The sequence below is a fragment of the Leptonychotes weddellii genome, chromosome 5, assembly GCF_054177405.1.
Source record: "Leptonychotes weddellii isolate Sample4059 chromosome 5, ASM5417740v2, whole genome shotgun sequence".
Taxonomy (NCBI): domain Eukaryota; kingdom Metazoa; phylum Chordata; class Mammalia; order Carnivora; family Phocidae; genus Leptonychotes; species Leptonychotes weddellii.
Genome location: NC_138373.1, coordinates 3,749,766 through 3,772,626, shown reverse-complemented (window position 1 = coordinate 3,772,626; position 22,861 = coordinate 3,749,766). Strand labels below are relative to the sequence as shown.

The 22,861-nt window shown below is 55.6% G+C and overlaps 1 protein-coding gene and 3 long non-coding RNA genes across 6 annotated transcripts in view; 2 read left to right on the top strand and 2 right to left on the bottom strand.

Moving 5' to 3' along the window:
* ACTB (actin beta) overlaps nt 1-22,861 on the top strand; it is a 333,619-nt gene that overhangs the window by 296,331 nt on the left and 14,427 nt on the right. The gene's annotated exons all lie outside the window — the stretch shown is intronic.
* LOC145721485 (uncharacterized) lies at nt 42-9,475 on the bottom strand. 3 transcript variants are annotated; one of them, XR_014145180.1, is made up of 4 exons: nt 9,380-9,475; nt 3,309-3,424; nt 483-701; nt 42-222 (listed from the first exon to the last, which is right to left on the bottom strand). It is a non-coding gene; the product is annotated as an uncharacterized LOC145721485 (long non-coding RNA). The 3 variants fall into 3 exon arrangements; XR_014145179.1 differs by lacking the exon at nt 42-222 and having other exon boundaries at nt 249-701; XR_014145181.1 differs by lacking the exons at nt 42-222; nt 9,380-9,475 and adding an exon at nt 3,632-4,149 and having other exon boundaries at nt 249-701.
* Nucleotides 9,339-16,947, top strand: LOC145721486 (uncharacterized). The gene is made up of 2 exons (XR_014145182.1): nt 9,339-9,464; nt 15,784-16,947. It is a non-coding gene; the product is annotated as an uncharacterized LOC145721486 (long non-coding RNA).
* Nucleotides 16,043-19,770, bottom strand: LOC145721484 (uncharacterized). Its single transcript, XR_014145178.1, has 3 exons — nt 19,172-19,770; nt 18,520-18,794; nt 16,043-17,465 (listed from the first exon to the last, which is right to left on the bottom strand). It is a non-coding gene; the product is annotated as an uncharacterized LOC145721484 (long non-coding RNA).

Below are 22,861 nucleotides of genomic sequence, written 5' to 3'. Positions count from 1 at the left end.
TTTTGTTTTTGAAGATTTTGTTTATTTATTTGACAGAGAGAGACATAGCGAGAGAGGGAACACAAGCAGGGGGAGTGGGAGAGGGAGAAGCAGGCTTCCCCGCGGAGCAGGGAGCCCGATGTGGGGCTCGATCCCAGGACCCTGGGATCACGACCTGAGCTGAAGGCAGACGCTTAACGACTGAGCCACCCAGGCGCCCCTCAGTATCATGTTTTTAAACACCTAAGGCAAAATACATAAGATTACAAAGGAAATCAATTACATTAAAATTCTCAACATATTGTTTAAATGTGATATGCTAATATATGTGCTTCTTAATGATACACTAAATAATAATATCTGGTGGTGGATTTAAGAACTACCATGACTTGAGTCTAAATGATACTCTGAAATTTCCACAATAAATGTAACATGGGCTGAAGCCATCCGTGACACTGTTGGTGACCAAGGCCTACGCCCTGGATGGTTTGTTGCTCACTTACATAAAGGAGGGAAATGCCAAACTCAGTGACGATCAGCACGTGATTATTTCACACCCAGGTTCACAGACTCCAGACTCCCCGATTCCAGCAGCTCTTTGCGGAGGGCTGTTTTTGTACATCAAAGAAACACTGGGGCGCCTGTCTGGTTGGGTTGGTAGAGCACGTGACTCTCAATCTCAGGGTCGTGAGTTCAAGCCCCAGGTTGGGCATGGAGCCTACCTAAAAAAAAAGAGAGAGAGAGAGAGACACTTTCCCAACCCCTCCAGCATATCTTCCCTGACTTCTCTTGGCCAAACTTGCAAAACGTGCCCGTCTCTGAAACCATGCCCCCTAGAATGACCTTATGATCCAGCAATTTCTCCCTGGCTCTAAACCAATAAGTTGAAAGCAGGGACTTAGTATTTGTGTGGCCATGTTCACAGCAACGTGACTCCCACTAGCCAAAAGGTGGGAGCAACCCCAGGGTCCGTCGATGGATGATGGACAAACAGAATGTGGTCCATCCATAAACTGAATATTATTCAGCCTTCAAAAGGAAGGAATACAACATGGACGAGCCTCCAGTTCACTGTGTGAAGTGGGCCAGACAACAAAGGACAAATACCAGAGAGGAATGAAGTCCCTGGAGGAGTCACATTCCTAGGGACGGGAGTTGAATGGTGGCTGAGCCTGACTCCACCACTTACCGTTGCGCCCAGTAAATGAGACAGGGCCGTTCTGGGGGAAGACAGAAACACAGACCACTGGAGAGGACTAGGGAGCCCGGGCCGTGTGGAAAGGGGGCAGCGCTGCCTCCCCCACGGGGTGGTGGGGGAATGTTCTGGAAAAGGGGATGCATCCACTGGAGCCAGCATAGGAGCCGGAGTTGAGGGGGCCAGCTGCAGTTAGATCTGGGGTGCAGGGGAGGGGAGACAGGGTTGCAGAGGCCAGACCTGCAGGCCTGTGCTCAGGGGTTTATCCTGAGGGCACTGGGGAGCCATGGGAGGCTTGAGCGGGAGTGTCCCCTGCAGGAACATGGTTGGGAGGAGCCAGCCTGGGGCTGAGGCTGGGGAAGGAAACACAGCCCGCAGCCCGTAGGAGGGGACTCTCCACAACAGGGGTAGAGGCCCGGATTCCGAGGGCCTCAAGGACCAGACGAGCAAAACCCAGAAGATGTGCCCAGAAAGCAGTTTCTGTTCTGGGGACAGAACTGACACCATGAGAGGGGTTGGCAGTGGGGAGCATGAGCAGGGCCCGGGTCATGGCCAGTGGTAACCTTGAACAGCTTCCCTCCTCCAGACCCAGCCCCCGGGACAGAGCGGGGCCCCTCTGTCCCTTCCTCTCCTGCTGTCCTGGGCCTCCAAGCTCCCTCTCACCCCACACCCCAGGGCCTGATGGAGGAGGAAGGCAGCTGACGGGAAGATGGGGGTGCAGAGGCTGGGAAGTGCCCGCAGAGTCCCCTTCCCTCCCCCATCTCGCCCAGCCTGGTGGGGGCTCATGGGGGAGGGCAGAGGGCAGCAGAGTCCCCAGCCCGGTGTCTGTTCTAGTCGTGGGGTTGTTGACAAAAGCAACACAAGCAAAATCCCGGTAGAGGAGTGTCTTCGAGGACCACACAGCAGTTTTGGGGACGATGCTGGAGATTCTCACCACTCAGGAGGCCTGCTCAGGGGCGCCTCTGGGGTTCCTAGGGACAGATACTCCTCCCCACCATCCTCTGTGCCATCAGCCCCTGGTTGAAAGGTCTCTGTCCGGCCTCAGCAGCGCCTCTGCAGGGACAGTGGTGTTCAGAGAGGTGTGCTGACTTGACTGGGGAGGCCCCAGCAGGGCCAGGCCCCAGACCTGGGCTCCGGGAGGAGCTCTCACTCTCTTGCTCCCAGTGCCTGGGTTTCCCCTCCGTTGCTGGGTGAGTGAGGCTGCAGGGGCTCCCCTCCTGCTCCTTGTATGAGTTTCCTGGCACTGCTGAAACAAAAGTACCACAAGCCATGTGGCTTAAGACAACAGGAATTTTTCTTATGGTTCTAGAGGCCAGAAGCCAGAAATTGGACTGCGCTCACTCCGGATGCTCTAGAGGAGGATCCTTCCCGCTTCTTCCAGCCTCTGGTGGCCACAAACCGTCCTGGGCTTGTGGCCGCGTGGCTCCATCTCTCCCCTGTCCTCACGTGGCCTCCATCCTCATGTCCCTCTGTGCCCAAATCCCCCTCTCCTTTCCCCTACAAAGACACCGCCATCCGTGGGATTTAGGGCTGCCCATAATCCAGGACCTTGTGCGAGATCCCTAACTAGCGACATCTGCAAAGACCTTATTTCCAAATGAGGTCACATTCTGAGGTTCCAGGTGGATACAAATCTTGGGGGGCAGCCACAGTTCAACCCCATAGAACCCAGATGGGGGCCTTGCCCAGCTCAGGCCCTCCTTCCCCTCTGCAGCCCCTGGGATCCCAGGCATCATTTCTGTCATTTGTGAGCTCCCCGAGGCAAGGACCCAGCTGTTGTGGTGGCCACTGGGTCCCCTTGTCCCATCTAGGGTCTGGATTAGTAAATTCCCCGTGAGTGTGCCGTCACGCAATCAACACAGATGACTCTTGCAGACAAGAAAGAGCCCTTGTGGGGGGAAGCCTGGGTGGCTCAGTCTTTAAGCGTCTGCCTTCGGCTCAGGTCATGGTCCCAGGGTCCTGGGATCGAGCCCCGCATCGGGCTCCCTGCTCGGCGGGAAGCCTGCTTCTCCCTCTCCCACTCCCCCTGCTTGTGTTCCCTCTCTCGCTGTCTCTCTCTCTCTCTGTCAAATAAATAAATAAAATCTTAAAAAAAAAAAAAAAGAAAGAGCCCTTGCCGTGTGACCCCATTTACCTGAAGTTCAAGAACAGTCAAAGCTAGTCTGGGGTGACAGCAAGCAGAGGTGCTGACGTGGTGGGGCTCCCGGGGCCTCGGGGGCTGGAAATGTTCTGTACCAGCCACAGATGTAACTTGAATTGTTCCAGCAGCCACATTAAAAAAGAAATATTAAGTGAAATCAGTGTTTAATAATATACTTTATTTCACCCATTAATGTGCCTCAAATATGATCATTTCAACATATAACCAATATAAAAATTATTGAGAAATTTTAGGTTCCTTCCCCCCCCTGAACGAAGCCATCCAGCTCCCCTCCCCTCGGCCTGAGTGCTCCCCACCACAGGGGCCGGAGTCCTGGCCTAGACACACGTCTCAGCACACACGGAGTAGTAAAGAAGGTCTGTGTACTTCAGGCACTGGAGGCCTCGGTTAAAAAAAAAAAAAAAAAAAAAGGCTAACTAAAACCAAAAGAAAACATTCTTCTCGAGTGACTGAGTCCCGGAGCCAAGGCAGGGCCTCAGCACCTCCCTTTCTCAAAGGCGCAGGGTGATGGGGACCAGAAGCCCTGCAGGCTAGGGGGGGCGCGGGGTGGGGGCGAAGCAGCCCTCTCCTGGAAACCAGACAGGAGGCCGGGATTCCGTTGGTCCATCCGTCCGTCCGCCCGACGTGGCTCTTATCTCTTGCTGCAGGAGGCAGCCCATTGTCTGGGGAGGAAGCTAAGAGGATAGGAGGCCTCGGGGCGCCCCCCTCCCTGCCCTGCCCTTTCCAGGCCAGTGGCGGCCTAAGCCCTGGTCCTGGAACCACATTCCCTCCCCCCACCAACTCTACCTGCAGGTGTGCTGGGGTGGGGGGCGGATAGGGCATCTTGTTAAAGCGAAAGGAAGTGTGTTGGTTATAAATTGCATACGTGCCATGAGTTCTCAAAATAAAGCAAGAAACAGAAGAGACCCCTTCCTCTTCTCTTTGCCCCCTTCTCCTTTCCTTTCCCTTCTGGAACAACTGAGTCCTAAAGCCATTCGCCAGGGCCATTAGCTGGGGCAGAGCAAGGTGGGCATCCACACATGGCAGGGGCAATGTGCTCCGAGCAGGGGTCGGGGGCCCAGAGCCCGGCAGGTGGAGAGTGCCTCCCTGGGGGGTGTGCAGGAGTGGGGGCTCAGTGGAGGGGGAGAGCATCTCCAGGCAGGGGAGGTGAGGGGTGTCCCAGCCCACGTGGGGTGAGGGGGCAGTGGAGGCAGGGTGCCTGAGCAGGGGAGGGGGACCTCTGCAAGGCGGTGGGACAACAGTGGCCTCGGAGACGGGGTGCATCTGGGGGCTGAGCAAAGAAACAGGCACATTAGGATAACGGCAGCCAGGTTCTCCCCGGCAGAGGAGGTGAGCTATGAACACAGAAAGGGAGGAAAGCGCAGTGAACCCCGAGATGCATCAGTGTGAACTCAGGAACTTCAGTATCGATCAATAGGCACAGGAATTGCTGTGTGTGAGTGCGCTGTACGTGTATGAACACACACACATTTCCCAGCTCATCCCGCAGAGGGCCTGGAAGCAGCCACACCTCGTGCCTACATCCCTATTCTCTGCAACAGGGACCGGGGGCCCCTGGGAGAAATATCTGATCGCGGTTGGGACATCTTGTGTGCAAACCAGTGAGGACCTATATTCCCCAAAGACGTACAAGGGGGTCAGCAAGCACATGGAAAGATGCCCCCTATCATCAGCTATCGGGAACTGCAAATCAAAACCACAGTGAGACTCCACCCACGATCACACCCACTAGGGTGACCCTGGTAACAAAATAAGAAGGGAAATAAGTATTGCCGAGGACGTGGGGAGCTTGCAGCCTCCTAGGCTGCTGGGGGGAAGGTAAAATGGCGCAGACATTGCAGACCACCGGGCAGCAGAATGACCACGTGACCCAGCAACATCACTCCTAGCTATGCGCGTGGAGGCGCTGAAAACAGGCGTGCAAACAAAAACTCACACACAGATGGTCATAGCAGCGCTGATATTCACAACGGCCAAGAGGTGGAAACAATCCAAGGGTGGATCACAGGAGGAAAGGACAAACAAAATGGGGTGTATGCACACACTGGAATAGTATTCAGCCATAAAGAGGGATGAAGTCCTGATCGGGGCTACGGTGTGGACGGACCGTGGGAACATCATGCCGGTGAAAGAAGCCAGGCACGCAAGGCCACCTATTGTAGGATTCCATTCGAACGACATCTCCAGAATAAATCCACAGAGACAGAAAGCTGATGGGCGGTTTCCAGGGACAGAGGGTTAGTGGGGAGCGGGGAGTGACTGCATCAGGCGTGGGGGCTCCTTTTGGGGTGATGAGAATGGTCTGGAACCAGAGAGAAGTGCTGTCTGCACAACACTGGGAATGCGCTAAATGCCACTGAGTTGTGTGCACTTTGGGTTAACTTTATGCAATGGGAATTTCTCTCAATTAAAAAAAAAAGGATGCAGGGATGGTGCTCGAATAAACACGGAAACTGTGAATACATACAACATGGTGGGGGAGTCTCAACAGAATGAGGCTGAGGAAAGAAGTCAGACCAAAAAAGTGTGTGTGGTTAAATAAGGGGCCCCTGGGTGGCTCAGTAGGTTAAGCACCTGCCTACGGCTCAAGTCATGAGCTCAGGGTGCTGGGATCGAGCCCCACATCGAGCCCCACATCGAGCCCCACATCGAGCCCCACATCGGGCTCCCTGCTCAGCGGGGAGTCTGCTTTCCCTGTGTGCTCTCTCTGAAATAAATAAATAAAATCTTTAAAAATAATAATAAAATTGCTTTAAAATTTTAGAAAATGTCACCTGATCTGTAGCGACAGAGATTAGATCAGCAGTCACCTGAGGACGCGGGTGGGGTGGGGAGGGATGGATTACAAAGGCACACCGGGGGGCGCCTGGGTGGCTCAGTTGTTAAGCGTCTGCCTTCCGCTCAGGTCATGATCCCAGGGTCCTGGGATCGAGCCCCGCATCGGGCTCCCTGCTCGGCGGGAAGCCTGCTTCTCCCTCTCCCACTCCCCCTGCTTGTGTTCCCTCTCTCACTGTGTCTCTGTCAAAATAAATAAATAAAATCTTTTAAAAAACAAACAAACAAACAAAGGCACACCGGAAAACGTTAGGAGTGATGAATATGTTTGTTACCCTAACTGTGTGGATGGCTTCCGAGGTGTATGCATGTCAAAACGTGTCAAATCCTATACTTCAAATATGTGCGGTTGATTGCATGTCAATCAGACCTCAATAAAGCTGTAAAAAAATTCTTAAAAAGTGCGACATGTCAAAAGGACACAGGTGCCACACAGAAGGCATGCCCAAATCTGAGATAATTTTAGCATCCAAAAAAAATTATTATAATAACGGATTACAACCCACTGAATACAATAGGAAAATGTGATTCTATAGAGATATAAATACACACATAAATTGAAAGTTTGAGAAGGAATGTAGTATCTTATAAAATAGCACATCCCCAAAAGACTGATTATTCACCAAGAAAAGAAGAGCAGCTTTCTCTAGAGAAGACCTGGCAGACACTCCTTTAATCGAATCATCAGAGTGAGCAGTATCAGGAGGGGACAAGCTGAGAACACAGCATCACCTCTGTGATATTCCCGCCAAAGAGGCAAAGTCGGAAAGAAAACAAGAAAGTCAGATAAACCCAAAGCACTCCTGGACTGTAACTGCTCTGTAGCCTTTTCAAGTGTCAAGGTCATGAAAGGCAAGGATGGGTTGAAGAAGGGGTCCAGATGCGAGCCAACTAAAGAGACTGACAGCTGAAAGTGACAGACACATGGCTTGGATTTATGTTTTTTGGGTTTTTTTTGCTATAAAGGACATTTTGGGGATATATTTGAAATGGGTCTGAGGATTAGCGGACAGTCATGTGTCCTTACATAGTAACATAGTAACATATTAACTTCCTGGCTTGGGTGACTTTAATATGACTACTTACACAGAAGAACAAACCTGGGAATATAAGGGGAGAGGGGGCATCAGGTTGGCAACTGATTCTCCAATTGTTTCAAGAAAGAAAAAAATCATTTTGTATTATACTTAAAACTTTGAGTGTGTGCTTGTTTCAAAAATTTTCTTAAAGATTTTATTTTATTTATTTATTTGAGAGAGAGAGCACAAGAGGGGGGAGGGTCAGAGGGAGAAGCAGAGTCCACGATGAGCAGGTACCCCCAATGCTGGACTTGATCCTGGGACTCCAGGATCATGACCTGAGCCGAAGGCAGACGCTTAACCAATTGAGCCACCCAGGCGCCCACTTGCTTCAAAATTTAAAAAGAAATTTAAAAAGACGTTTTGGGTCGCAGAGGTTCTTTGGGAAACCGTGGCAGGAAGGTTTGGATTCCTACGTTTGGGAGGGAGAATGGAAAGGCCCCAGTGAGCAGCCAGGGAGGTGCGGACAGCAGGAGGCTTCTGCCAGGGCCACTGACTGGTTGGGAGACAGGTAAAGGGAAGCCCTGGCCACTGAGGACACAGGTGAAAGACTCACACCTGGAGATATGCCACATGCATCAAGCTTGACCCCCAGGAGTCCTGGCCAGTGTCCCCCGCACCTGCCCACCCTCTCCCTGAGCTTCATAAGTGCCATCCACGGGGCACCTGGGCGGCTTAGTCGGTTGAGCTGCTGACTCTTGGTTTCGGCTCAGGTCATGATCTCCGGGGTCCAGCTCCGTGCTCAGCGGGGAGTCTGCTTTTGGATTCTCTCTCCCTCTCCCTGCCCGCACTGAACAGGTCCACCCTACTCTAAGGATGTTTTGTGGACTTTGGCCCCTTCACAGGGTCTTCATGGTACCCAAAGACACTCCACGTCTAGTCTCTACTGTGTGCCCGGCACTGGGTAGGTCTCATCTAATCCTCACAGCTGTTATTATCCCATTTCACAGGTGAGGAAAGAAAAGCTCAAGGAGGCCAAACTTGCCTGGGAGGGGGAGGTGGGAACAAAGTCTGTCCAGGCTCTCTAAATACCACTGCCAAATTTTCTTACTGAAATTCCCTCCTCCAACCCGCAGACTGGGTGCTTGCCTGGGGACACCCTTCTCTCAGCCTGACCACCCCTCCCTGGTTTAGCTGATGGTCTCAGGTGTATTTGGGGAGAAACTGGAGGAGGGTGGGGCACGGATGATTACACTACCCACACGCTTCTCCTCTTTTTCCCCACTCCTCATTATTAGTAATGGGCTACCCTTGACTGCTGTGTGACTTGGGACAGATTACCTACCCTCTCTGAGCCTCAGTTTGCTCATCTGTAAGAGCTTCATAATCAAATAACTAATGTCCACCCACCATCCACCTCCAGCACTACCGGCAGGAAGGGGAAATGGAGGAGTTGGGGGTAACTTGGGGGGTCAGTCCCAGGGAGCTAATAGAGCCCCGGGGGCGGGGTCTAGGTAGGGAGACACTGACGGGGACCCCAAGGCCTAAGTCCGTGCATTTGGTTCTCACAACAACCACGACCGCAGCTACTATTACAACCGCCACGTCGGGGAGGCCGTGACTCAGCCGCGCCGCCGGGTCGGGGCCGGGAGGAGCCGGTCCCCAGGTTCGGCGGTGTCTGAGCGCCTGGAGGCCGGGGGCGGGGGGGGAGGGGGGGGCTCCGCTTTGTGCGGCTGAGGGGGCGTGGCCTCGCGGAGGGGGACCAATCCGGGGAGGCCCCGGCTCTGGGAAGCCAATGGGGCGGTTGTGGGCGGGGAGAGGGTGAGGGCGCCGCACTGGGGCCCGGGGGGCCGGGGGGCCTGGAACCAAGCAGGGGGGATCCGAGTGAGCAGGGGTCCCGCCCGCGACCGGAGAAGCCTGCAAATTGTGGGCTCGGCTGGGAAGGGGGCAACCCCTGCTCCGGGGTACTTCCGTCACCCCCCGCGTCCCGGGCCCGGCGCCCTCCGGGACCCCCTGCCGCGAGCCCCCGCCCCCGCTTCCTGCCGGCTGGGCCCGCCGAGAGCGGCGCGGGAGGCGAGGGGGGCGTGGAGGCTCCTGGCCCGGAGCCCGACGGGCTTCCTGCAGGGCGTGGTTTCTCCAATCTCCAAGCGGAGGCACCTTCCCCAAAGTCGCCCGTTCCACCCTCCACACCTCTGCCGCTGCGCTGCTGCCCCGCCTCCCGCGCCGGCCGGCCCCCCGGCCCGTCCTCGGACTGCCTGGACGACTTCCTTGTCAGGTAGTCCTTCCCCATCCGCCGTGCTGTCCTCTCCGGGGCTCCTGCCCAGCACCCAACCCTTCCCTCCTTTTGGCTGGTTTGCTTTCCACGTTTCACTCTTCCCGTCAACTCCTGAGCCTGGGGGACACCCCGGTTCCTCCTCCCTGCCCCCCTTCCCCCACCCCCGCTCCCCCTGCCCCCCTCCCCTCCAGCCGGACGACCGTCAGTGCTCCAGGGGTGCGCATGTGACCGAAATTGCCCAATCAGGAACAACCTCAGGGCTGTCGCTTAGCCTGCTGGCTCAGGACAGAGCTGTCTGCCCCAGGTCAGTGTGGCCTGTGGTTATGCCACCCGATCCTGTAGCAGGCATTTGGCCACCTTGTAGACAGAGCTGGCCTATGGAAAACACAAAGCCAAGAAAGGCACAGAAAAATTGAGCCAGAACCCTGATCATACCATACCTGAAGTCTCATTATCTCTGGACAGTTACGGAAGCCAAAATTCATTGTTCTAGGCAAGATTCAATGGTGTTTTCCATTTTTTGCAACGTGAAGGTATTCATTGACAATGTTTACACCATTCGCACATCAATCCTGGGAAGATACTAACTCTCATTATATAGCTAGGGAAACTGAGGCTCAGAGGAGCTAATTTCCTCAGTTTACTCAGCAAGGCAGTGGCAAAATTGGGACCAGAATCCTGACTCTGTCGGATACTGTACTGATTAGACCAGGATGGGTAAATACACAACTTACAGCCTATTTTTACTTTTGCACTCATGACAGACATTACCAATCAACTGCCAAACTATTTCCTGCTGAATCCACAAAAAGTCTCTTGACTCTCCCATTACCTTTTTTTTTTTTTTTTTAAGATTTTATTTATTTGACGGGGCAAAAAGAGGAGGGAGAAGCAGGCTCCTCGCTCAGCCGAGAACCCTATGCAGGACTCAGTCCCAGGACCCTGGGATCGGGACCTGAGCAGAAGGCAGACGCTCAACCAACTAAGCCACCCAGGCGCATGACTCTCCCATTATCTTGAGAGACCAGACCTTGTTTCCCAGCTCCTGACCACCAAGAGCTTATCAGATCTCCCCCACTGGCTCAGTTCATTTGAATTGAATGCATTCAGTGGAATCAAGGGCAAAGGGGATTCCGAAATTCTCAAATCTGGGGGCCTCTGCAGAACGGCAGCCCCCCCCCCCCCCGCCTTGCCCTTTGCCCAACTGGGAACATAGAGGCACAGAGAGGGGCTAAGTTTTCCTGGAATCACACAGTACCTGAGGGCCGAGCTGGGACTGTCACTGTTCGAGGTGCTTCTGAACCCAGTGTTAATTACTACCTTTCTGAGGTCCCTGAGACAGTTGGACCAGAACAGGGCAACAGTAGGGGTGGAGATGAAGTGAAGTGGGGATCTTGGGTCCATCTTGGAGGTAAAATCAGTCTTGGAGGGTGGAGACTGTCGGAGCAGGAAGATGTGGTCCAAGCTCCTTGGCTAAGGAGGCTGAGGCCAGAAAGGATGAGAGGTATTCCCGCCTTTGCCATGTGTCACGGCCTGGACAAGCACACACGTCTCCTGTGTCAGGAAGAGTCATCCAAAACCAGGAAATAAGGCCCAGAGAGGGACTGCCTTGTGTAACGTGTGCACCTACAGATGACTTAACTCTCTAGGAAACTTCCGTTTGCCTTGCTATTTATTTTTAAGGGCTCAGACTTGATGAAGTTATAGGCTACCCTGTGGATTTGTGTCTGATAGAAAAGATAACACAAAAGTTGCTGTTTTGGTTTTTGTTTTAAGATTTTATTTATTTGAGAGAGAGAGCACAAGCTGGGGGGGAGAGGAAGAGGGAGAAGCAGACTCTGCTGAGTGGGGAGCCCAACGTGGGGCTCGATCCCAGGGCCCTGAGATCATGACCTGAGCTGAAGGCAGATGCTTAACCGACTAAGCCACCCAGGCGTCCCCTATGCTGTACTTTTCATCTCTGTGACTTATTTATAACTGAAAGTTTGTATCTCTTAATCCCTTCACCTATTTTCACCCATTGCGCCCCTCCACCTCCCCTCTGGTAATCACCAGTTTGTTCTCTGTATTTAGGAGTCTATTTGTTTTCTTGTTTGTTCATGTGTTTGTTTTCTAAATTCCACATGTAAGTGAAATTATATGCTATTTGTCGTTCAAAGGTTACTCTTGATTGCCCCAAAGGACATTAGTCAGGTTTTGTTTTATTTTTTATTGAATTTAGGAATCTTACCCCAGCATTTTTTATTTTTTTATTTTTTTTTTAAGATTTTATTTATTTATTTGACAGACAGAGACACAGCGAGAGAGGGAACACAAGCAGGGGGAGCGGGAGAGGGAGAAGCAGGCTTCCTGCGGAGCAGGGAGCCCAATGCGGGGCTCGATCCCAGGACCCCGGGATCATGACCTGAGCCGAAGGCAGACGCTTAACGACTGAGCCACCCAGGTGCCCCTCCCAGCATTTTAAAACTAATTATATAAATGCCAATTTCTCAGGAGGGTGGGAAAGAGGGAAAAATATAGTTCCTCAAATGCTCTTTGCATCAGTTGACCATCTTGGTGCTACCTCATTAATTAATGAGTTGAATTACATCTTTGACAAATGCTCCTTGTCTAACTGTATGAGAGTCATGATTTTAGCTTTTTCTTTTTTAAGATTTTTTTTTAGTGTAATCTACACTGCCAACATGGGGCTCATACTCGCAACCCCAATATCAAGAGTCCCATGCTCTACTGAGTGAACGAGCCAGATGTCCCAACTTCAGCTTTTTGGAAATGATACTTTTGACACCTATCTCCCAGCCCAGGGCCCTTCCTCCCCAACCTTGATCAGGTCTGGACTGGAAGGGGATCAAGACCTGGGTCTCGGGGCGCCTGGGTGGCTCAGGCGTTAAGCGTCTGCCTTCGGCTCAGGTCATGATCCCAGGGTCCTGGGATCGAGCCCCGCATCGGGCTCCCTGCTCAGCAGGAAGCCTGCTTCTCCCTCTCCCACTCCCCCTGCTTGTGTTCCCTCTCTGGCTGTGTCTCTCTCTGTCAAATAAATAAATAAAATCTTAAAAAAAAAAAAAATGACCTGGGTCTCTCTGGATATTCCCCCCTCCCGCCTACTGCTCCCAGGTCAGAGTCACCGCCCAGCCCATTCTGACCCATGGAACTTGGAGGTCCAGCTGCCATTAGCTGGCAGGTTCAGGCTGAGGCCCCCAGTTTCGTCTCAGGGGCCATGGGGAGCTATGTTATTTGGGAGAAAACAGGCAGGTCCATTGTATCCTCAAGGGCCCAGCACAGCCCATGGTGGCCTCCATATTTGTCAGTGTCCCTGAAACCACTCTGGGACAAAGCGTGGCCAGTCCCAAGCTGGGCCGTGCTACCTAGGCAGTCACAGCCCCACACACCTGCCAAACGCCACCCTCTTACCCACCTGAGTGACCGACTTCACTTGTTGGGACCAGTTCTACTTCCCAGTCTAGAATGTCCTCTCCCCTCTCCTCCAAATTCTACCCACTTTTAAAGCCTGGCTTAACCCTCCCTGCTCTGAGAAGCACCCCATCCAGTTCTCTGTCCTCTAACCCAGCCAGGACATGGTCCTCAGGCCCCTGCTCTGGACCCGCAACTCGGAGGGATGCTGGGGTCCCTGGGCCTCAGGCTAGGACAGATAAGGCTAGTTCAGTTGTAATTTGACCACATAAATATATAATGACTGGCGGTTATTAAACCTGTATTGACTCATTATGCGTTTTTTGAACGCAGTATTTTTTTTTTCTTTTTTGTGCGTAAAGGGCTTCTAAATAGGTTTGAGGCAAAGGCTTCCGGAGAGGCCCCTACTCCAGGACGGGTCCAGCCCCGCCCAGCTTGGCGAAGCAGGCGCGTCTCTAGCGCCACCAGGTGGCCGTCAGGAGCCCTGCAGCCCCATCCGGAGGTAGAGATGGCGCAGGGTCCCCGAGCGCTGCGGAGTTTTGGGTGGGGTCCCCTCCTCTCCCGCGCCTAGGAGGAAGCAAGCTGTGTCTTTTGTCTTGGTAGTCGTGGACAGCTTCCCTACGGAGGCACGTTGGAGCTGGGCCATGCAGACAGTTATTCGCATTCCCAGTCGAGCTGCCCCTGGTGCAAGGGCCAGGGTGGCTCTTGCGGTGAATTAGGTGAATTAGGTGGGCAGCGCGCAGCTTGCCGCTAACTCCAGCAAGCCGCATTCTGGGGGTCCTTATACCCATTCTATTCACTGGAAAACAGAGGCTCGGTTCTTAGAATATTGGTGCCGCTGCCCTGGTCCACTCAAGCCTGCCCCAGCCCGGGTGTATATGGGGACGTTGCAAGTGCGCGCGCGCGTGCACACGCGCACACACACGCACGCCCAGTGTGCCACCGGGGAATTTATGATCATCCCTGAAGGCCTGTTTATTGAACAATTCCCTTTATTTAGAGGAAGGGTGTTAGTCCCCGAGAGAGCCTGACCCGGCTGAGACAGCAGGGAGTTCCGACCGGGCCACCTCTGTCCACCCAGACCCCTTCCAAAGGCCTGGGTCCCGGAACTAGAAACAGCCAGGCCCCACCCCACGCCAGTTCCTTCCAGTTGGCCCCACCGACAGCCGAGGCCAAGCTCAGGGATGGAGGTGCCAGGAGGGTGGGAGAAATGCCCGTCCTCCTGCCCCCTCCCCAGGTCGGGTTTCCAGCTCCCTACTTCTTCCCTAAATCCTCAGGCCACTTCCCACCACCAACCCCGCCCGGGGATGGGGCCGGAGGCAGCCCGGAGCCTGTGGGCGGAGAACTCCGGAGCGGTTGTGCTCCGCGGCCCGCGGGAGCTTGGGGGTGGGGCCTCTGCGCGGGCAACGCCCCTCCCCAGCCCCTTTGGAACGTCCCTCCCAGCCGCCCCCAGCTCCCGGGAATTCCGCTGAGTCACTTCGAGGCTTCAGCGGCAGCCCCGGAGGGAACAGTGTCACTCGATTCCCTAGGCAGCGGTCCTGCGCGCACCTGAAGACCCGGCCGGAGTCTTGTCTAAAGGCCTCATCGTTGCCAACGAGGCCAACCCTACCTCGTCCCCTGCCGTTCTCCCCCATCCACCCTAGTGGCCACGCAGGCTCCTGCCTCAGGGCCTTTGCACTAGCTTGTGCCCTCTGACTGGCACACTCCTCCCTGGGCACCTGTAGCCTGCACACTGCCAAGGCATCTGCTCCCGCGGGAATGTGTCAGAGAAGAGCAAGGGGGCAGCTGCCTGCCTGACCCGCAGATGTTCGGGTGGGCAGTTAGATCGGAAAAGATGCAAACTGCAAACCGGGGCGCCACGTGCCGCGCGTGGTGCAGGTGGACAGGTGTGTGCGCCCGGTCTGCGTGACCGTGACTGTGTACGAGGCTGCCCGTTTGCAGCGCGGGCACAGGCGCGCTGAGCTCGCATCCCGCCAATTCCCCGCCAGCCCCGATGCCGGTCTCGCAGCCATTGTCTCCGGGCTCCAAGCCCACCCTTCACTGCGAGGCTCCGGCTGGGGGCTGCAAACTACGATTCCCAGAATCCCTGGTCGCCCCCGGAATTCCTGCTAGGTTCGGCCAATAGGAGGCGCCGGGACTCTTAACCTTTTGGGTGCCGGGGATCTTGCGGTTGCCTTTAGCATCTAAGGGCGGCATAGGGACCCCTTCTCGGAATCATGCTTTTTCAAAAATGTTGAAGCCCTTAAGTTGTGTTTTTATTGCATCCTGCCTTTTTAAAACTGTGGTAAAATAGCATAACATGTCCCATCTTAAACAATTTTAACTGGGGAGTTTAGTCGTAAGTATTCACCCTGTTGTGAAACAGCACTCCAGAACGTTCTCTTTTTGCAAATCTGAAACTCTGTATCCTTTAAATTCTCCTTTCCCCTAACCCCCCGGTAATCACCCTTGTACTTTCTGTTTCCGAGTAACTTGAGATATGCCATGCCAGCGTAATTCGTACAGTATTTGTCCTTTAGTGGCTGTCTTACTCATCATGTCCTCAAGGCCCATCCATGTCCTAGCACTTGTCACAATCCCCTTCCCTTTAAAAGTGGAGTTATGGGGCGCCTGGGTGGCTCGGTCGGTTAAGCGTCTGCCTTCGGCTCAGGTCATGATCCTGGAGTCCTGGGATCGAGCCCCACATTGGGCTCCCTGCTCAGCAGGGAGTCTGCCCTCCCTCTCCCTCTGCCTGCCACGCCCCCTGCTTGTGCTCTCTGCCTCTCTCTGTCAAATACGTAAATAAAATTTTTTTTAAAAAGTGGAATTATATCTCATTGCATGTACCTGTTGTTTATCCATTCGTCATGGACAGACACTTGGTCAGAATGATGCACTTTTTTAAAAATTATTTATTTATTTATTTTAGAGAGAGTGAGAGCACAAGTGGGAGGGGCAGAGGGAGAGAGAGTCTCAAGCAGATTCCCCGCTGAGCATGGAGCCCGACTCCACTCCAGGACCCTGAGATCACGACCTGAGCCAAAACCAAGAGTCAGAGGCTTAACCGACTGTGCCCCGCCCCCCAGGCGCCCCCGGAGTGATGCTTTTAAATTCATAAAATAAAGTGCATAGAATTACAAAGGAAACTTTGTGATTACAGCTGTCAGCAAGTTGAAAGTACAAATGTGTGGCCTGGTAACCAATACATGCGTTTCTTTATTCATGCACTAAATAACATCTCCCAAGCCTAGAAATTCTAGACTGTGGGGGCTCCGGTCGGGTCTCTGTCCACCAGATCTCGCGTTTTCCCATTATATCGTCCAAGCGATGCTGTAGGGGAGCCCAGCTACTTCAGTCCTAAGAACACCGTGATCAGGCTCCATCAAAAACTCCTGCAGGTCGGTACTTTGCAGGAATAGCTCCATCTCTGTGTCATCTCTGTGTCCCACCTGGCCTCTGATGCTTAAGAGTCTCCACTCAGCCTCTGCCATTCGGGGTTCCATCAGCCCCCTGAGATCAGGAGGCCATGCCAGTGGAATACCACCCCCTGCTGCCCGCCCACAGGGGGTACCTGCACAGGGATGAGGACACTGCCCCTCCAAAGGTGTGCAGGTTACCTATAAGTCACTCCCGTGGGCCTCTTCCTACCACTTATCCCGGGAAAGTTCTGGCCTATCTGCCTCACTGAGTATAGGCCACGGATGGGTTGGTTGAAACTTCAGTCTACAAGCCTGGCAAACTGTTGGAGGCCCTTCCAGCCGCACCAGCTGACCCCTTACACTCTGACTCTCTGGCCGCCGTTCATACCCATAAACCCAGCCCCACCCCATGCTGTGTCGTAGTCCACCCTGTTGGGCCTCACACCCCAGAGCCCTTCTCCACCCAGAGCCCCTACCTTCCTATTGATGGAAATTAGCAACATCTGGGGACACCTGCTGGGCCCCTCAGTCAGTTAAGGTCCGCCTCAGGCTCAGGTCATGATCCCAGGGTGCTGGGATCAAGCCTCACGTCCCGCTCCTTGCTCAGCGGGGAGCCTGCTTCTCCCTCTGCTGCTCCCCCTGCTTGTTCTCTCTCCCTCTGACAAATAAATAAATAAAATCTTAAAAAAATAAAAAAGGAAATTAGCAACATTTGTCTTTCATTTGGAGTATAAGCTATTTTCCCCAGGGTCAACCTTGACTTCAGAGCACCTGGGGCAGGCTAAAATCTGATCTTCATTCCAAGGTGGTGGTGGGGGAGTCTGCAAGAGACGAGGGGGTTACGGGGTCTTCAGCAGGGAAGGTTAGATTCTTCAACCAGCCCCAGAAGCTGTAGCACCCGGACTCTGAGCTCCAAGTGCATTCACCCAGATGTTCAGACTCAGAGTGCCCAGCCCCTCAGTGCAATCGTGTGCATGAGAGAGGGGGTGCCTGTGTGCCCTCTAGGCCTCAGATTTCTCTTCTAAAAAAGGAGGAGAGAAATGTCTCCCCCAGTAGGGTCTCTGGGAGACTGCAGCCAGACCTCTTGGTGGGTGGGTGATGGCTGGGTCCTGGGGCTGCTAAGGACGCTCCTCTTGCTTGATGCTTTCCCACGGCCTCCTCTTGTCCAGCAAGGCCTGGGGTGAGGCAGAGCCTGAGGAGGTGAGGGAGGGTTGAAAATGAGGTGCTATGGGGGGGGATACCTATGGTGGGCTGGGTCGCATGGGGAGAATCCCGTCACTCCCTGACGCTTGGACACACAGAGCCACCTAGCCCGGGAGGAGAATGTCCCCGCTAGAGGGCACCCGAGAGGTGTGTCTTCCAGCCAGTCCTGCCTCAGTCCTGCCCCAAGCCCCTGTCAGCGCCCCCGCCTTCCTCACTCCTAGGCCTCCCCTTCACTTGAGCTGCTTCAAACCCTCTACCAAGGGCTCTGTTGTCCCCTGGCCACACAATCTCTCTCTCTGTCAGTCTCTCTTGCTCACACTCCCGTCAGACCCTGCCCTTCTCAGCGGGGTCACCTTGGCCTAGTCATGTAAACTTGCTGCCTTTGGGGATCTCCATCCCCCAGGAGGGTCATGGGAGGCTTTCACCAGAGAGCCCAGATGCAGTGCCCACGTATGGGAGTTCAAATGTAGTGGGAGGAAAAACAGGCTACAGTCCTTTTGCTTTCTCTTTTCTCTTCCCTCTCCCTTCCCGGATGCCCTTTCTTAACCCCTCCTCCCTTCCTCCCTACACCCTCCTCCCTTCCTTCCTGCTGACCTGGGTTGCCCACAGCACTCTGGGGCTCTCTGGGCTCTGTGTCCCCAACACGGTTGACCGACTGGCTGGCACCCACCATCCCTGTGTGTCCTTGCCACCCACAGAGGCTTCCTGAAGATCCGGCCACCTGGAATCCAAGGCCAGATGACCTGCCGGCCTGTGTCCTGCTGGGACGCTGGCCCTGAGCCTCACCTAGAGTGACCCTGGCCTTGGGGACAGGGCAGTCAGGACAGGACGGGACAGGCAGGGCATGGGGTTGGCTGGCCCCATTTGTCAGAAACACAAGCCTTCCCAGCCAGGCCAGCCTAGGCCATTGGCCTAATGGAGCTGTGGGCTAAAGACCTTCCCAACCTGGCCCCCCACCCTAGCAAGTCCTCCCTTCTCCCAGGGGGTGCTGAGGAAAAGGGGAAGCCCCATACAGACCCCTTTGTCGAGCACCTACAACATACCTCCGGCTCATACTCAGCACTTTGCATACATCACTGCATATAATTCTCAATAAACTTTCCCCAAAGGGATTATTGATTGCCCCATTGTACAGAAGAAGTAACTGAGGGTCAGAGAGGCTGACCACGATGTCCGATTCCATGCCATTGTGCTTTTTTCCCCCTTTCATTGTGAAAAGTTTGTGCAGTATTTCAAATACACGGAAAAGGACAGAGAGGACAGCAACGTACTCCCAGACCTGGTCATCATCTTTCCGTGTTTCCTTCAGCTTTGTTTTCTGAAAGAAATATAGGAGATCAGAATCAGTGGACACTCACCTTTCCATGGGTCTCCCTGCGCCCCCTCCCACCTCTACAACTGAAGCTGTAACAATGACTCCCTCCCATGTTCCTATGGCCTGTGTACCTTTGTGGACAATCCTAAACAATGTATGGGAGAGTCCTGTGTGTGCATTCCTTTTTTTTTTTTTAACAATTCTGGATTGGGGTATAATTTCCCTATAGTCGAGGTCACCAACTTGACTGTGCAGCCAAAGGGCCACCACCCTGGATAGCTCAGGGAGCACGTCCATTCCAGGAAGGCTTCTGTCCCTGCCTCCCAGCCACTCAGGACCTGCCCCCACCTTTGGACAGCCACCATCCTGACTGCCCTCACCTCGAGTTAGCTTTGCCTGTACATGGAGCCGGAAGCAGACAGCTCGAGGGGTGCCCCTGGGGTTCACCACCGCCAGCCACTGTAGCGCGGGCGAGCTGGTACTTCCTTTGCACTGCATTCCGTCCCATGCCCGTGACCCATCCCTGCTCCAGGGACGCCGGCAGGGGGGTTTCGCCCGGAGGCTCTCACACTGCACAGATGGCCCCTGGCTGAGATTTATCTGGGCAGCAGCCCGGGCCTCCCTCGCCGGCGTCTCCCGGAGGCGCCGCGCCGACCCGCAGCTCCGGGATGAAAGCGCCAGCCGGGGACGCCCCCCGGCCAAGCCCCCAGCCGCTGAGCCGAAGCGTTTCGAAAGGCCCAGGCCGCACCTCGGGCCCCCTCCCCGGGCCCCTCGGAAAACGGGAAGTTCGGGGAGGAAGCTGCCGCGCGCAGCCCGGCGGCCCGCGGGCCGGATGACTAAGTTTGGCTGCGCGACCTGCGGCCGCTTGCCTTTTATGGCGGCCCCGTGGGCAGCGGACGTGGCCGGGCCCGGCGGAGACCGCGGGCAGCGCCTGGGAGGGGGAGCCGCGCGGGGGCCGCCCGCGCCCCGCAGCTGGCCTGGCCCAGCCCTCCCCTGAACTTAGGCGGCGGGAAACTGAGGCCGGGAGAGGGGCGGAGCCCTGCCCAGGTCACATCGCACGGCGGGTGGAGCCAGATGACACCCGAGGGCCCTGCTCCCCGGCCCAGGGCCAGGACGGGGATGACTCACCCTTGGGGGGGGGGGGCTGCGCTGCATTTATTGAGCACCCACTGTTTGTCTCGGCATCCACTGCCTCTCAGCCTCAACGCAGCCCTGTGGGCTCCCCGCGGAGGGGCCAGGGGGGTGCGGGCGGGAAGCACCCGCGCCCCCAGCCCCCAGCGGGTTCCGGCTCTAACCCCGCGCCGGGCCGGCTGGGTGCTGTACTTGACATTTGCACAAACTCCGGAGAGGGAAAGCAGATGGGGAAACTGAGGCTGGGCTCCCCAAAGTCACACACTAGCCAAGGGACAAGTATGCCTGGGAGGGAGTGCCCAATCTCTAGAGGTATTAAAATGCACTCCACAGTCCCCACGAAGTATGATTCGTAAGCATACTCGCGGAGCTGAGTTAAGGTGTGACCCTCGGACACGCTGGTGGTTCCTGATGTTCCCAGATGCCCAGCCCCGCGCTCCCCGGATCCGCTTGGCTGTGGGCCTCAGACTGTTCAAACACAAAGTGGGGACAAAGTGCACGGCCTTGGACGGGTCCGGAGGAGGGCAGCGCGGTCGGGATGGTGGTCTGGGGGACGCCCGGGGCAGGGGAGCGGGCATTTATAGAACCTCCCCGATCCGGGACCCCCCCCACACCCGCCCCGGCCGCCGACGGCTCCCTGGGGGCAGGAGGACTTGGGGGGGCGGCCCAGGCATAGCTCCGCGGCCGGGCGTGTGAGCCCAACGCCCCCTCCCCGGGCGCTCCCAAACCTCGCCTTTTATGGAGAGGAAGTTGGGCCAAGTGGGCCGGGCCGGCCGGGGAGGGGGGAGGCGGGGAGGGGGCCCCGCGGGGAGCTCCGGCCCGGCCCGGCCGGTGCTGGATGCGCTCTGGGAGCGCCGGGCTTATCTGCCGGCCGAGACTCGGTCCTGGGACTGTGGAGGCGCAGAGCCGCGGCCACGTGAGCCTGAGCCGCGCGGGCCTGGTAGCGCCAGATAATAGCACCCCACCCCACCCCACCGCTCAGCGCCCCGAGCCCTGGGCAGAGGCAGCGCCCGGACCCCCCGAGGCTGAGCCGGCCGGCCTTGGGCTCTACCGCCCCAGGCTGGAAGGCTTGTCTGGGGAATGGGGTCAGACCACGCTCACCTGGGGGCGGGGGAAGGGGGGGCAGGCAGTTACCTACATGGGGTGTCCAGATGGGCCCTCCACCCTCTGATTTGCTTAGATCTAGACCCTTCCCGGCTCCCTCCCCCAACCTGGGAGTGTCTGGGCCTCTGTCTTGCAGTCCACTGTCTGGACCCAGATTCTGAGCAGAGAAAATCCTCCTCTACCCTCAAAGGTCACCTCCTCCAGCCCTGGCCACTTGGCAGGACAGCGTTGATGCACCCTGGGATTCTGAGAACTCAGTATTCCACCTCATCCCGTGGTCCCGAGTCCCCCTGGGGCCCTGGAACGCCTGTCTGAGGCCACTGGGCTCCATAATGGGGATGAGCACACTGAGGCCCAGAGAGGGCAGGGCATGGCCCAGCGTGCTGCAAAGGTTCTGCTTTTCAGCCCTGGGCCATGTGAACCCCCACCATAGGACCCTGGACACTGGGAACACCGGCCCAGGTATACCCAGAGGGGTCCCCACGAGTGGCCTGTGACAGACTGTGATTCTCCTGAGTCCCCCAGAAATTCCCAGGCCTCGAAGAGAGTTGCCAAGGCCTAAGGAGCTGAGTGTCAGATGGCAGGGCAGCCCCGGGGCCTGAGGACTCTGGTCCAGCTTCTCTGCAAGGCTCAAACCCCTGCACGGTCACTCCCGCCTCTGGGGGCCTGCCAGACCTGGCCATGAGTCCTGGCTCAGCCCTTCCCAAGTGTGGGTGCTGCTAAAGATCCCTAGGCCTGAGTTTTCTCTAGAACAGGTACCTGCCCCTGGCCCCCAGGCCTAGGGTGATGGTTCGGGCAGGTGAGGGGGCTGCTTACAGATGCTGACCTGGAAGACCCATGCCACACCCAGCACGCCCTCTGGGAAAGGCAGCTGTCAGGATTGAGCCTAGATAACGTCTCTAAGTGGCCCCAGGAGGCCAGGGAGAGGCCAGGCACAAGCCTTTGCCCTTTGCCCTCCGCCCTTTGCTCAGGCGGCCCCTGGGAGTAGGCAAGAGGCAAGGCCAGGAAGCTCAATCCATCAGCTGATCCGTGGACACCCTTCTCCTCCTCCCTACAGCCTCCTGCTCCTTCCCCAGAGCAGACCGTGGGCAGGTGCCATAGAGAGGCCACTGGCCCCCAGTTCTTCCCGGGGAACATAAATGAACGTTTTCCAGCCCGGCACCTCCATGGGGCACTTTTCTTTTAAATGTTTTTTTTTTTTTTTTAATTTTTGTAATCTCTGCACCCAATGTGGGGCTTGAACTCACAACTCTGAGATCAAGAGTCCCATTCTCTACCAACTGAGCCAGCCAGGCCCCACGTGGCACTTTTCTGACCCCTCAACACACACTCTGGCTCCATTCTTTGGAAGCCCCATGAAATTTTCACCCCTATTTTATTTCATTTTTTAGAGTAGGTCAATTGTATTTTATTTTAAAGATTTTATTCATCTATTTGAGAGACAGAGAGAGCACGAGTGCGCATGATAGGGGAGAGGGGTAAAGGGAGAGGGAGAAGCAGATTCTCTGCTGAGCAGGGAGCCCGATGAGGGACTTGATCCCAGGACCCTGAGATCATGACCTGAGCCGAAGGCAGACGCTTAATGACTGAGCTATCCAGGCGCCCCTCACCCCTATTTTAAAAGTGAGATCGGGGCGCCTGGGTGGCTCAGTCGTTGGGCGTCTGCCTTCGACTCGGGTTGTGATCCCGGCGTCCTGGGATTGAGCCCCACATCAGGCTCTCTGCTCTGCGGGAGGTCTGCTTTTCCCTCTCCCACTCCCCCTGCTTGTGTTCCCTCTCTCGCTGTGTCTCTCTCTGTCAAATAAATAAATAAAATCTTTTTTTTTTTAAAGATT